Source organism: Anomaloglossus baeobatrachus, chromosome 9, assembly GCF_048569485.1.
Source record: "Anomaloglossus baeobatrachus isolate aAnoBae1 chromosome 9, aAnoBae1.hap1, whole genome shotgun sequence".
Classification (NCBI taxonomy): Eukaryota; Metazoa; Chordata; class Amphibia; order Anura; family Aromobatidae; genus Anomaloglossus; species Anomaloglossus baeobatrachus.
Window position 1 is genome coordinate 41,500,910 of NC_134361.1, and position 15,916 is coordinate 41,516,825.

At 49.8% G+C, this 15,916-nt stretch overlaps 1 long non-coding RNA gene across 1 annotated transcript in view; it reads left to right on the forward strand.

The window, feature by feature from the left end:
• The window catches only part of LOC142251119 (uncharacterized), a 120,274-nt gene extending 106,885 nt beyond the window's left edge, over window positions 1–13,389 (forward strand). Inside the window, exon 5 of the long non-coding RNA XR_012725289.1 lies at window positions 11,484–13,389. This is a non-coding gene — a long non-coding RNA (uncharacterized LOC142251119). The remainder of the gene's footprint in view (window positions 1–11,483) is intronic.
• Window positions 13,390–15,916: the final 2,527 nt, after the last annotated feature.

Sequence of the window (15,916 nt, forward strand, 5' to 3'; positions counted from 1 at the left end):
AGTGTTTTTTACCCCTGAAAAACGTGTGGAATAATTTGCAGCCCCAAGTGAATACTGAGACAAAATACAATCATAGGATGGTATTTTGCTTACCCTTAACTATAGGGGGGCAGAGACTCTGGTCTTGGTATATGAGGAAGGTTAAAGCCTTCCGTATGTGACGCCCCTGAACTAGTCAAGGTGTCACAGGGTGCTGCACTCTCTAGCCTTTGGTGCAGGACTCAACCCCTCGTGGTTCTGGGTTCCCAACCTATGGTACTACCTCCATCTGCATCGAAATCCCAACCACACCACACCCTGTCAGACACACCAGTGGGCTGCCCAGCTGGAATAGGGCCGCCCACCTAAGGGTCAGGTAGACTGGTGGGAGGGAAGTGAGCAGAACGGTGTTAGCCCTCGAGAAGTGAGGGGCTGAGGAAGTAGTGGCTCCCTGTATGTTGTTGGTTGGGTCGCAGACGGTGGTCTAGGCTCGGAGGAGTTGGAGACCCGGTCGCAGGGTATTGAGGCTGGGTGCCTAGACCCGGTCTTGGAGGACGGTCAGCATCTCAAGCCTAATAACCGGTCCGGGACTGAAAACACGGCGGGATACAGGACCCTTGGTCGGGGAGTAGTGTGGCGCCCCTGAGGCTTCCGTCGCCACAGGTCATTGCACCCCATCCAGCGGTGTGATGCCCATTCTGAGAGAGGAAGAGAGTGAACTCCGGTCCCCTGGTAAATCCACACTACACCCATTGCTAGGAACACACTGGGACCAGGGAAAGTGGCAGACAGCCCTCCCATGCTGCATGCTGAGAGGGGCTGTAAGACCCATCCCTGCTCCCATAGGGTAGAACAGGGCAACTGGGGAGGTGGGAGGAGCCATCTGAGAGCAGACACAGAGAGGAAGGTCAAGTTTAGTCAGTCTACCTCAGGGAGTGAGAGAGTGAGCATGTAGTTGGAGAAGAAGAACGAGAGAAAGGAGGGAGGAGGAGGCCTGCTGGAGGCAGGCAAGGAGGAGGAAAGAAAGAAAGCAAGAAAGAAAGAAGGAAAGAAAGCTCCAAGTCAGGCAGGAGCAGAGAAACAGAAGGAGACGCTTCCTGGTGAAGATCCTGGGACCCAGAGGTCCAGGTGACACCACGTAGAAGGCAGAAGGAGTCGCAGGGCCACGGGTAGTCCTAGAGGTACCACGAGCAGTCCTAGAGGTACCACGGAGAGGTCCTAGAGGCGCCACGGGTAGTTTTAGGCTGCGGTGGCCTGTTCCACAATAACATCAGTGGAGTGATCAAGCTGCGACAGGGGACGGTCCCTAGAGACTGGAGGAGTGCAAAATCATCTCCAAACAGTAAAAACCGAGGCCCAGGGAACGTTGTAGACTCCCAGGGCCAGAACCCATAGCAGAGTTCCAGAAAAGGGGTAATCAGCCGACAGGTGACCCCCCCAGCCTGGAGGCTGTAGTGGAGGCCAAGCCAGGTCCATCCTAACAAAGGCAAGGCTAAGGAAGACAGCAGAAGAAAGAGACACTAAGAGAAGGGTACCGGCTTTCACTCTCAGAATCACCCAGAAACGGCGGAGGTCCCTGACAGTGGTCCCAGCAGTCCAAGGGTCCCTACAGCTGTGACAAGAAGTGTGAGTAAAGAACTTGAACTGCACCCTTGAAGTGGTCTCTGTTATTTCAGCTGCATAGACATTCACAAGCACCAACTGTGCCCCGGGGCATTGCTCCACCTGTGGGGAGTAGTACTACCATTGCTGCCATATCATCCCCCGGAGGCCTCATACAGCAGCGGCGGCTTAATAGCCGCATACCACAGGTGGCGTCACGAACACAACCATTATTAAGCAAGCCACATATTTTACTGACACCCACCAGGGCCACGGAGCCGGGCCCAGCCACCACTGACTACCACCGGACTAGTCCGGCCCGGCACCGGGTGTCCCACAGCCCTGGGGTGGGAGAGTCAGTAGCTTCAGGCAACCTGGCAATTAGCCTTTGGAGGATAGTGTCTTCACAAACTGTCCCCAAGAAGCTCAGAGATCGAGGGCACTAGCGCAGCGAGAAGGATCGGGCTTTCCAATCCATGCAGCCTGCAAAAATCCCAAGCGTGAGCCCTTTTGAGCGCAGCCCCACTACCAGGAAGTAGGGAGAGAGACCTGGAGAGCTTTAAAGGCTGCTTTACATGTTTCAATTTCATATGCGATCTCGTATGCGATCGCACCCGCCCCCATCGTTTGTGCGGCTCGTGCAATTTGTTGCCCGTGTCGCACAAACGAGTAACCCCCCGTCATACGTACTTACCTTCCTAACGACCTCGCTGTGGGCGGCGAACATCCACTTCCTGGAGTGGGAGGGACGTTTGGCATCACAGCGACGTCACACGGCAGCCGGCCAATAGAAGCGGAAGGGCAGAGATGAGTGGGACGTAAACATCCCGCCCACCTCCTTCCTTCCACATTGCAGGCAGGATGCAGGTAAGCTGTGTTCATCGTTCCCGAGGTGTCACGCGGAGCGACGTGTGCTGCCCCGGGTACGATGAACAACCTGACGTACAATTTTTAGAAAACAAACGACGTGTATGCGACCAACGTTTTAACGCACAATCAGGGTCGCACGTTGGTGTCACACACTACGATATCACTAACGATGCCGGATGTGCGTCACTAACGACATGACCCCGCCGACATCTCATTAGATATATCGTAGCGTGTAAAGCCCGCTTAAGCCAACAGGCCACCAGAACATTCCTAAAATTGTGCACGGAGGCAGGCTCCGGACCATCCGGTAGTACCAGAGGAGACGGACACGCGTACACACGTACACTTTGGATAGCTGTTGGCTGAATGATGGTTTGGTGGATCCTTCGACCGACAACTATCTTTCCCGGCTCTTGCTTTGCTGAGTGCAACGTGTTTGGGGGCCTCTAAGCGATTGTTTCATATTTGTTCTTCAGGAGCGCACCGCTCCCTTACCACTCGGCTTCCAAATTGTCATGGGGTGGCGCGCTTCTGAAGACTGACAATTCAGACCAGGGGCACAGCTCAGGCTCTGGCCTCAACCTTGTCCTTTCTGATAATACCAGGATAGGCAGCTTTGGCTCTACAGCATTGAAGAAGCGCATGGGCGCCAAAACTGGTCTTGATATATGAGAAAGGTTAAAGCCTCCCATACACTTTGGATTGTTGTTGGTTGAATGATGGTTCGGCCGGTCATTCGGCCGACAATTATCTTTCCCAGCTCTCCCATACACAGGAGTGCTTGTGTTGCTGAAGGGCTTCTAAAGGGTTGTCTCTAGTGTTGAGCGAGTAGTAGTAGTTGACTATTTGTACTCACTATGCTGTTAGCGAATACTGCCCACTACTCGCATATTCATTACGAGTAGCAAGCACAATGTAAGTCAGTGTGAAATACTCGCTAAGTAGCCACGTAACCCGAAAGCCAAACTTTTCGTGCAAGTAGCGAATAGTACGGCTTTCGGGTTAATCGCTACTTAGCGAGTATTTACCATTGACTTAAATTGTACCCGCTACTCGTAACAAATATGCGTGCGCTAACAGCATAGCGAGTACGAATAATTAACTAGTCACTCAACACTAGTTGTCTCATATTTGGTCTTCAGGAGCACACCACTCCCCTGCCTCCTGGTTTGGGGTGGTGTGCTCCTGAAGATTGACTCTTTGGACCAGGGGCATACGTCAGCCTCTGGCTTGAACCTTGTGCTCTCCGATTAATGCCAGGAGAGGCAGCTTTGGCTCTATAGAATCGTAGAAGCGTGGGGATGCCAAAACTAACCTGAAGCTGGCCTGATCCAACCAGCTTCAGCGCAGCACTTGCAAGCTGAATAGCAAACAGCTCGTAAACACCTACTCCTTGCCTAGGAAAACAACCGTTGCAGACGTGACTGGAAACTTAGGCAAAAACTGTTAAGCTGTCAAGCACCTTGCAAATGTATCCATTTATGAACATGAGATGGCTTCTTTAATTGCTTCTGCAGGGAGGGTTTTGAACACCATTGAATGAGGGGTTATTCAAAATTAGAAAATATTGAGATACCCCAATCTGACCCCAATCCCATTATTTATGCCCTATGGCCAGGCACGACCAGCAAAGGCATCCCATATCTTATTTTGTATCCATGGTCTTTGTGGTTTGCAGAGCTCAGCATCATTAGCAGCTCCATCCTGTGTCTAGGGTTTATCGCTGCTGCAGAACAGCAGAGAGCATTGTGAGATGATGACACTAATGAGCCAGAAAAAGTAGGACTCCTCCATAGAGGGGAAATCGTTTGATCTATATCCATCGGGAAGGGCAGCATGGTAGGCAGGAAATACGTCCCATAAAATGGTGCAAATGGCACAGTTAGAAAGAGGTCACAGTAAGGGTTATTTATATATGAGGTGGAGGGGGAACATGGGAAGAAAGCAGAAAAGCAGATACCACCATTGCAGATAAGAAACAGCAGCAAAAAGTGAGCAAGCAATGAACAATGGTACAGAAGAACTGTGGAGAACAATGGAACCGAAGCTTGGAGAAGGTGATGGTTAGTGGTTGAGAAATGATGACCACAAAAATGAAGAAAAGGTGTATATGCGAGGAAGGACAGAACAGGACAGAATGGCAGAACCAATGACATCTAGTGAAGAAGACAATGCAACAAAAGAGGGTAGGAGTTTTCGAGAGCAAGAAAGGAGGAGATTGGGGTTGTAAGAAGGGTGGATTGGGGCTGCTAGGAGGCAGGAGGTTTTGACGTGAGCATAGAAGGTGGGCGATATCATCTAGTTCTTCATCTAGAGCAGTGTTTCTCAGCTCCAGTCCTCAAGACCCATCAACAGATCATGTTTTCAGGTTTTCCTCAATATTAGCCAAGGAATAATTCCATCACCTGTGCAACATTAATGAAAGCCTGAAAACCTGATTGAGGAAAACCGGAAAACATGATCTATTGGTAGGTCTTGAGGACTGGAGTTGAGAAACACTGATCTAGAGGTCTTTAAGGCGTTTTCCATGTGGGTTCCTCTTCTTCTAATATACTATTGGAACATTTTCCAATATGAGATGAGTAAGGGTTTGACCTACTCCGAGAAGGCAGAGGCCACAGCTCATCGTAAGTCGCCCCAAACCAGCATAGGGGACTTTGTGGACATCGTCATGGAATAAATAGTCACTGGGATATGATTGAATATGGTGTGACTTGATGGATGAAGATGAAAGGAGGAAGATTGAAGATGAACTGGAAAAGACAGGATGATGTATAGACGGAGGAAATGTGCCGGAAGAACCCAACTATGAGATCGAAGTTAAAAAAAAGAAGTAATGTATATTTAGAAACTGAAGCTCTCCTTGCATCAGTGATTGTCCTGAAATAGTCTTGTTATCTTTCCCAAACCCTCCTGATCTGATTCCTTCCCCCTCTTACAATGTGGCCCCCAGAACAATACTCGGCCTCTCCAGTCTCACTGTGTTTTGTCTCTTCTGGCCATCATCTGACGTGTGATTAATGAGGCGTCCCGCCTCACACAAAGCACTGGGGGGGCCTCACAGCTACTTCCCGCAGTTTTCTGCTTCACAAAAAAACATTATTACTGCAAACAATAGCTGCCCTGGCGTGATCCTCAACCTCAATAAAATGACCGCCCTCTGGTAACAGGCTGTGTATTCTCCTCTGATGGGAGAGGCACTGCGCTATACGGATAGATTGCTATCGATGTAGAGGACCCTTACGTAGGATTTACTCGTTCTAGTAACACATTAAAGCTATGCACAATAAAATTTCAATCCTTTGGGATTTTCGGGATCAAAAGTGCTTAGGTATAGCTTTAACTTTTTTCCAGGTCACCAACAATTCCGATTATTCATCCACCCAAAACTACATAGGCACCACATGAACGCCAATCCATAAAGGTGCACACTCCAGTGGCGGACATATTATTGGTGTAAAGCTCGTGGCTGATGTAGGGCAAAGAGTGGGGTTGGTGGGCCCACTGGACCACCGGGGGGCCCTGGGATTACCCTTTAGTGGGAGGGGCTTAACTAAGCACCTACCACGAGGTGGAAGCCAGGTACCACTACCAGGGCAGTGATCGGGATTGTGGCAGCTGACCGTCAGGACGGGAGACGGACTCAGGTAAAGGCACAGGTGCAGACAGGTACAGGCAAGTTGGCTGGGGCAGACAGTAGGGACAGGTATGGTGGGCACGGGAGGGACTAATAGGTATGGGAAGGCAGGTACAGGTGATGGATACAGGGATAATGAGACAGGAGCATGGGAATCTGACAACTAGCTAGCAGACTGGCATACTGACTAACTAAGGATGTTGCACCGGCACCCTGCACCTCTCCTAATGGGAGGGTGCCTTAAATACATACTGCCTCTCAGCCATAAGTTGAGAGGCATTTCCTGGAAATAGCGCACCGACCCTTTAAGAGGAGACCTGAGCTGTGTGGACTAATACCTGGGGGGAAGGCGGCAGCAGCACACATGAACGGCTGGGGAAGTGTGGGGAGGACGCGACCAAGCCGGGGTGGTAAGTCGGCGACCCTTCAGGGACGCTGGCTCTACAATTGTTGCAACTTGTGCAGGGTCCAAGAGGTTGGGGGGCCACTACACCACCAAAGCAGGTGGAATTATCAGCTAATCGACTACAAAGGGCCCATATATATTCTTCTTGGACAAGGGCCTTTTCTGACTGTTTCCACCATGAGTGAGATAGGAATTGTTTGCCCTGTAAAAGGGCCACCAGGCTGAAAAAATATGATTCCACTGCTGGGATAATTATCCTTGATCTCAAAAGAGAAGCTTTGCATGGACACTTAGGTAATGCAAAATTACCATACAATTTATGTAGCCATTGGCTAATGCTGGTTTACCCAACGTTGGTTTTTTTTTTACACAACCACTCACATGAGCGCTTGACTTGGCATTCAGTATGTTCTCAATAGGGAGAGGGGCGTAAGGCTCCGTTGGACACTTCTCCTGACGACGCTATCCTCTCCAGACATCTCTGTCAGTAGGCTATTGTCACGGTAGGTACGGGAATGTATCAAGTGCATGGCGAAAGAGAAGGAAAGGGAAACACTGTGTCTAGGGATAGGGAAGATGGTGACCCCTGACCGAACCTACTGCTGGTCCCTGGGGTCCCTCACCACGATAGATAGGTTCTACACCTATGCGCCGAGCCGGATACCTGACCCTAGGTATCCCCAGTGCTGGGCCCTAAATAGGGAACGGATGGGATGAACTCGTCATCAACCCCACTAAACATCTATTGAAGACACAAGGGGGACAAACAGGGGAAAATGCATGAACTACTTATCATAAGATGACTCGGGTAGAGGTTCAGCAAAATTTCAGCAACAATACCACAGAGGCGTACAAGCCACCTGCTTGCAACCTCGGCTTGAAGGAACTGCAAATATCACCAGCAGCAGTGCAAAGGAAGGGGTATTTAAACACTAACGGAATACTGACAATCAACAGCTGGGTGGAAGTCGAGCGCCTGCTGGGTCCAAGAAGGGAGAGAGATACAGTATGCACATGAATACTGACAGCAGGAATAATTGAAAGTCAGGGAGCATTCTCCGCAGACAGACGCTGTGACCTTCGACGGCCAGAAACCACATGACTGTCTGTCACACGTGACACACCCGTGACAGCTATTTCCCATGAGAACAAAATAATTTGTTATATCGGAAGTTGGCACACCCCACCCCTATACAGATTTGTTGATTGCTCTCCCTACTGAAGTCCATGGATTCAGCCATCCTTACTATTTGCAGTGTCCTTATAATAGGAGCTCACCCCCAAAACAGAAAGATGTGATTGATCATTGACAATTGCCTTAAAGCATTATTCACACAATACCATAATTTTTTTACAAGGCACAATAAATGCATGCTAATTATTAATATTCAGACCAATCCTGACATAAAGATTATTTCTTGTACTTTTGTGGGGGGGGGGGGGTTTCATCTCCATATGCCCCTCTGTACATCTAGTTTCACATAGCTGAATGGGTGATCCTATTCTTACACTGCTAAATTTACATTTCTCAGCAGCACCCTGCTTGTCCTAAGTGCTGCAGGTCCCTAAACTCACTCTCCTGTAAGCTCCTTATAAGCCACACCTCTCTATAATATATGTCATGTGCTGGAAGTAGGTGATCTGATAAATGTGTAAAATAGCACTGGCCTCCAGCATAGGTCTACTATATATTACTCATCTCAGCTGCACCTGCCACAGATGCACATCATGAAGCTAATCTACGTTTACAATACTCTTTTCTTCTGTGCACTGTATGCTCTTGCACACAACTCTGCCTGACTGATTTTATCATCTGTTATTGATCTTTTAGCTGTTTTCCAGCAGAGATCAACTGTTCTGCACTCTGCACTGCTTACCTGCACAATGGAGCTTGTAATATCCATTCAGAGCTTACACAGATCAATAATGCTAAACTGTAAATGTCACTTTGTTGATGCTTATGGCAAAGGATTATTTTCTGCCATAAGCATCAACAGAGCCACATTTGCAGTTTCAAATCACTAATCAAACATATCATAGCCATTATTTCACTAGCTTTGTAGGACTGTTGATCTCTGCTGAAAACCAGCTAACAGATCTATGATGTAAATATACACATGCAGATATTTTTATGTATAAGGCTGGAGATGAAATTGTGATGACGGACTACTGTACAGGACCATAAAAAGCATTGTATTCTGTAGAATATGCTCGGTTGCAAGTGCTGGAGACACAGCAGAGATATGCTGGAAGCCAGAAGAGAGTATGCACTAAGTGCACATGTTCAGCCAGGAGCAGTGGATCTACTGTATGACGCATACAATGGTAACTGGAGGGTAAATAGAGCCTGGAGAGGCATAACTAAAGGGGATTTATGTGCAATATTAGGCAAATTTAACAATGAGTTATATTAGCACAAAATAATAATTATATATAAACATTAGTATAAGACCACATAGTGATTTTAGGAATACCCTTTAAGGACAACTGAAGTCTTACTAGCATGAGTGCATGTACCATAGTGCTATGGGCCCATTGTCAAGCTACCACTGGGGGGCGCAGGGACTCAGGTAGGAAAAAAACTCCTGAGTGTGGTTAGATAGAAGCCCACTAGAGGTCACTAACACAAGAGCAGGGATAGTCGATCAGTCAGGGTCTATGCCGGGAGGTCCAGTCAGTACTGAGAAGAAAACTATCCAAAGTCAAAGAACAGAGCCGAGGTCGGATACCGGAAGAACAGGTAAGCACAAAGGAGGACGTGGGGAACACAGCACAGGACAGGAGACCAGAGGACAGGGAGGTATGGAGGAAAGGCTGGGTAGGAGGGACGGAGATCAGGACAGGCTGGGGAAACAGAGGTCAGGTCAGGGGAATGGAGGTCAGGTCAGGCAAGAGGGACGGAAGTCAGGTCGAGCAAGGGGAATGGAGGTCAGGACAAACATTACCGGGTAGCAGGACAAGAAACAGGGAACTTCTCATAGGAACGGAGCACATAGCAGAGCCCGAAATATCACGGGCGGCGGCCCGGAGGCAGCAGTACTAAGATATGGCAGTGTGACCCTCGGAATAAGGCCAGAAAAAATAGGCCCCTCCCAAGAGACCTAAACCCCGGAGGCAGGGAACATGCAGTGGCTCAGGAACGGCAGAGCTATGCATAAATCATGACACCCAACTTGTTGATTCCTCATTTCGAAAGTAGGTCCCATATGGAGGACCCATTTTCATCTTTAGGGTCCATTATACTCTATATTCACTCATCCTACTAGATCTTTAGATGATGAAGTCCTGGGTGGATGTTACTCACATATGATGGTTGTTGGATGTGTGGTTATATATCTCATGTAAGAAAGACAACATGTGTGGTCAGACATTGGGTTTCCTTTTCGGTTTTTATTATGAGAGGAATGCCAATAAAATTTAAAGACTATGGCTGGAATGATTGGCACCGCAGCCTTCCCCACCCATTGCACAAAGACTCAAAGAGAAAGGTGCATGGGAGACATGGAGTCCATTTCTTCTACTTAATAGGGTTTTAAAAGACATGTAGGTTCACCCTCTGCAGTGAGGCATTGTTTGGGGTGGGGGAGGGCATTATATTTCCGCCTTGCATTTTACCAAGATAAAGGATTTAACATCTAAAGCCTGGACACCAAAGACTCTTTGTTGTGTAAATAGTGGATCTGCTGTGGAGGCCTTCACAGGGGATTAACTTCCTAATTTAGTTGTAGATTTAAGTTCTTTCCTTTTATTCTTGACAAATAGCACAAAATTTGTTGAAGAAATCCCATTCAAGGCTAATAACATAAGAGAGATGGCCAAAGAGGTGCAGAAAATAGTCTACGAAGGAGAACCTAGTTATGTCAGTGGCCAACTTTAGGGTGACCATCAACATCGATGATAAGGTAGACATTTCCTACTTAGATGAGTCTCATTGTGATATGTGATGGAGATAAATGGAGATAAATAGAGATGTGATGGAGATGGCCAAAGAGGAACAGAAAATAGTCTACCAAAGCGAATCTAGTTATGTCAGTGGCCAACTTTAGGGTGACAATCAACATCGATGATAAGGTAGACATTTCCTACCTAGATGAGTCTCATTTTGATATGTGATGGAGATAAAAAGGGGCTACTCAGCTCCAGACCCGCTAAACTATTTTATTAGGTAATTTATAAACTCAAGGGGAACTCTACTATTGTTGAGGACCACCTGATATATCAGTACATGGACACCTGTTTTTGGGTAAGACAAGGGGTGGAGGATCCCTTTGGCCTGCACCCCCCTGGGATAGCCCCGTCCGTCCTCCCTATTGAGTGGTAACAGGGTTATGGTGCCTGTCAGCAGTTGGGGTAGGTCCTTGAAGTTGGTGTAAATTGTTACTGGTGGTTCCTGGAGTTACGGATCCCTTTAATTTGCCGGTTTTAGTTGGTGGTCTGATGATTTGGGGGACTGCCGGCAATGGAGGTCCCGTGTTTTGTATTTATCCCCCCCCCCTTTCTATTTGTGCTCCCAAGTTGGTGGTTACGACTGGGAGTGTGGTCAGGGAGAAGTTTAATGTTAATAAGGTTATTATTATTATTATTATTATTATTATTATTATTTAATCTCCAGCTTTATGGGCTTTGAGGACCCCACTCGATTTAAGTTATTGTCTGATGATTATATGCCATTTCATCCAATCCTGTTGTCGGTGTTTTATTTCATAGCCACTAGGGGTAAAGGGGACAAAAGACAAGGAAACGGTTCCTGGACTGGCTTCTGGCACACGGGCCTCGCGCATGCGCATTAGGGCGCGCGCGCGGTCATTGACCCTTTCTTAAAGGGCCAGCACCCAGAAACAGGATATTGCATAGACAGGTACAGGGTATATAAGGTTTCTCTTTCCTGGTGGGCGGGGCCTGTTCTACGTGTTTAGCAAGCTAGTGGTCAGGTCCCCGTATTGCTTTGCCCTGTGCTTTGCCTTGTATTAACCCTGTCCTGTCTCGTAGAGCCTATCCTGCCACGCCAGTCGCTCCGAACCAAGTCCATCCCTGGACCCTGACGGTGACTTCGGCGGATGTCCCACCACCTCTGCAGCTCCGCCAGTCTCCAGTCTCTGGCTCCGTTCGGTGACCCGTTCCATCGCTCAGCAGGTTCCGGATCCCGCCTGACCCTATAACCCGGCCTCGGACCCTGAGCCTCTTCACCCGGACTACCGTCCAGAACTCCGTGGGTTCAGCATCATCCACCTTTCCTGCTTCTCTACGGACTGTCCAGCTACCTATAGTGCTCCGGCTGCCGTGCATCAGGACCCTCTGGCGGGGTGACCGGCCTGGCTGCCTTCTCAGGGGAAATCGGTGTACGTGTAAGGGGTGGGCAGACCCCTTACAAGGAAGCACAGGTTTTCTCTGAAGTGGTTAATGCTGTCCCCATAGAAACTGTAGAGGAGGGAGGAGTAGCCGGCAGCTTATGGGGAAAGGAAGTGTGTGCTGAAGGCAGTTGTGTCCGGGACAGGAGAGAAGAAACAGCCAGGGGCAGAGTGTGGAGCTGAGTGGGCAGAAAGAAAGAAAGAAAGAAGGGAGCTGGAAGAACAGGGAAGCCGGAGAGAAAAGGAGAGGGCGGAACCTCATAGTGCGAAGCAGTCCCGGTGTGGGTCCGGGCTGTGGGTAGCCAGAAGTGGGAGCCGGGCGAAGAGGAGTAGTCAGGCAAGTCACCCATTTGAGGGGACGCTAGGGCAGGCTTTCCCTCAGCTAAAGGAAGCGCCACAGCACTGTGTTTTGTTACTGCCAAGTGTGGAGAATTGCGAAGAATAAAACATGTTTGTTATTTGCATTGAACCATGCCTGAAGAGTATTTGTGCGCCGGACGACATCTGCACCACCACACTCTGCCCCACCAAGACATCTCCCGTCCCGATAGTGACGGCGGAGCCAGGGGTAAGCCTGACAGAAGGGGCCACGACTACAAGCCCAGAGGCGCCCCTGGCACCCCGTTACATGTGGCGTAGTCGGCAGGATCCCGATCATATGCAAGGGGTCCCGCTCCAAGAAGAAGGAGATCAAGTGATGCCGAGGACACTGGATCCAGATTATTGGAAAAGAGTCCCGATCCCATGGTGGGAAGAGGAAGAAGTGCCTAAGGCGTTGGACCGGGCACAAGATGGCGGCAAGATGGCTGTTGTCTGTGAAGACACAGAAAGTGCGCACAGAATTGGCGCCAAAAGAAGAGCCTGGGGCTGGCCGGTTCCGAAAAAGAAGTTCGGAGTACTCCGCCCAAAGAGGGGAGGTGCCGGTCCTAGGGCATGAAGGAAGATATGTGAAGTGGGCGGTGTTCCAGAGAAAAAGAAGAACCGCCGCGTAGGGGTCGACCTGATGTGTGAGACTGGGGGTGGAGTATACCCAAGAGCGGGAAAAGTAAGCCCGCCTCCACTTCCTCCAGCATCTCCACTGACCCCGACGCCATTACCAGAAACGCTGACTCCGAGCAAGATGGAGACTCCAGGAAAACAGCAAGCTGCGGTAGCCGCACTAGTAGTGACTAGCCTGGGCAGAGGACGCCCGAAGCAGACTGCGGCTGCGGAAGGACCCACCCTTAACCTACCGGCTGTGCCAGGAGGACCGGAGCGGCCCACTACACAAGAGGCCGCACAGTGGCAACAGGAAATCGAGTGGGAGGAATGCCAATACCGGCGGCGGTCGCAGCAAAGACCGGTGCTAGCTGAACTCTCCCACCCGAGACGTTGGAGCAACCCGCCAACTACGAGCCCTTCCGGAGGCTGCGCCGGTTGCCCGGACAGTCCCTGTCGGGGTACGTGCAGGCCCAACGAGCCGAATGGCAACGTGCATATCATCCGGAGTGACTTTTCAAGACCGGAAGATGGCGGGCCTGTTTTTGTTCAACACCGGCGTTGTTTTGAGCCGGAAGAAGGTGTGTTGTTTGTAACCGTTCAAGTTGCTGAGCCCGGAAGAGAGCCTGATGCTGGACTGAGCCAGGGGCTCCCTCCGCGTCGTTAAGAAGATTTTTGCCGAGTTGTGTTCCTGCCAGCTAACGTCTAAGACCGGGAGTGCTGCAAAAGCCTCCGGGCAGAAACTCCACTAAGACCGGGAGTGCCTGCCGACGGCCTCCGGGCACGACTAAGACCGGGAGCTTCCAGGAGGAACTCCGGGCGCTGGACTGGTGTGCCCTTGCGGGTGACCTCAGGTGAACATGTTCGCAGTTTCATTAAAATGACTTTGTTTAGTTTTAAAATGTGATTTTAGATTTGTGCCTTGCCGGGAGGCTTAGGCTTAAAGAGGGGAGGTATGTAAGGGGTGGGCAGACCCCTTACAAGGAAGCACAGGTTTTCTCTGAAGTGGTTAATGCTGTCCCCATAGAAACTGTAGAGGAGGGAGGAGGAGCCGGCAGCTTAGGGGGAAAGGAAGTGTGTGCTGAAGGCAGTTGTGTCCGGGACGGGAGAGAAGAAACAGCCAGGGGCAGAGTGTGGAGCTGAGTGGGCAGAAAGAAAGAAAGAAAGAAGGGAGCTGGAAGAACAGGGAAGCCGGAGAGAAAAGGAGAGGGCGGAACCTCATAGTGCGAAACAGTCCCGGTGTGGGTCCGGGCTGTGGGTAGCCAGAAGTGGGAGCCGGGCGAAGAGGAGTAGTCAGGCAAGTCACCCACTTGAGGGGACGCTAGGGCAGGCTTTCCCTCAGCTAAAGGAAGCGCCACAGCACTGTGTTTTGTTACTGCCAAGTGTGGAGAATTGCGAAGAATAAAACATGTTTGTTATTTGCATTGAACCATGCCTGAAGAGTATTTGTGCGCCGGACGACATCTGCACCACCACACTCTGCCCCACCAAGACATCTCCCGTCCCGATAGTGACGGCGGAGCCAGGGGTAAGCCTGACAGAAGGGGCCACGACTACAAGCCCAGAGGCGCCCCTGGCACCCCGTTACATACGGTCCAGTGCTTCCACCACCCGGACGTAACATTATGGAATCCGATCACATTGCTCTCCTAGAGATGAGCTGACAGCCCATAGGTCAGCCAGCCACTTTTTTTATGGAAAACACAGGAGCGCTCGACCGAATGAGTGCTCCTGCGTGTGGGGGAATCTGCTGAGATGATTGTTGGGTGAACCATCAGCCAAAGCATTGTTCAACTGATGGCCACCCAATGTGTACGGCCGACCTTACGCTATATGAGCACAACACCTTTAACGGTCTGTGCATAGATGGCGCCGAGTTTTCTCAGGTGAAGCTATTTCTTTCCCTTTTTAAGGTGAAGTGTAGTTAGAGGGCGGCATCTGCTAGAAAAATGAGCGTGTCACTTCTTTTACGATCCCTGAAGAAAAGACGTGTCCTAAGACGGAACGTGCACATCAGTGACATTTTTACACTTTTGCACTATGTTCATTTCTATAGGTGGTTTTCAGGTGGGGTCCATCATGTGCATGTACCCTAAAAGTCCCAGGTGCAGCATATAACCAAGAGTGGCGCTGCTTCATACAATCTTTTGAGTTATGAGAACAAACAAAATTAATTGCAAAAATTGCTGACTTTAAACCCTCGTTGAACTACGGTAACAACTTTGCAATCCTTCCTGTTACTGGGAATTGCTGACTTTATGAGTGCTGGACGCTGGAATTTGCTGACATTTACCAACACTCAGTATTAAACTAGTGATATTCCTCCAGTACCATCCATCAACAAACACTCTCTAATTGCTGTCACTCCCTTACACCCCATCCTGCTGACACCACCATCCGTCACCTGCACATGAGATATTGGACACTGACGTACCATGTGAGACCTTCTTATGCTCTTATCTATGTACATTAGTTGACAATGGCCGTTGCCATAATTTCAAGCTACCATATTTTAGGCCGTGTTAACACTAGCGTTGAGCTTGGCAACTCCCTAAAGGCCCCGATACACGCAACGACATCGCTAACGAGCTATCGCTGGGGTCACGGAATTCGCGACGCACATCCGGCTTCGTTAGCGGCGTTGTTGCGTGTGACACCTACGAGCGACGCAAACGATCAAAAATACTCACCTAATCTTTGATACGTCATTCATTTCCCAAATATCGTTGCTGGTGCAGTACGCAGGTTGTTCGTCATTCCTGAGGCAGCACACATCGCTACGTGTGACACCCCAGGAACGACGAACAACAACGTACCTGCGTCCTGACGGCAACGAGGCGGGCGTGTCATTAATGCGGCTGATCTCCGCCCCTCTGCTTCTACTGGCGGGCCGCTGTGTGACATCGATGTGACGGCACATGAACTGTCCTCTTAAAAAAGAGGTTGTTCGCCGCCCACAGCGACGTCGCTAGGAGGTGAGTATGTGTGACGTGTCCTAGCGATATTGTGCGCCACGGGCAGCGATTTGCCCGTGAGGCACAAACAACGGGGGCGGGTGCTTTCACGAGCGACATTGCTAGCGATATCACTGCATGT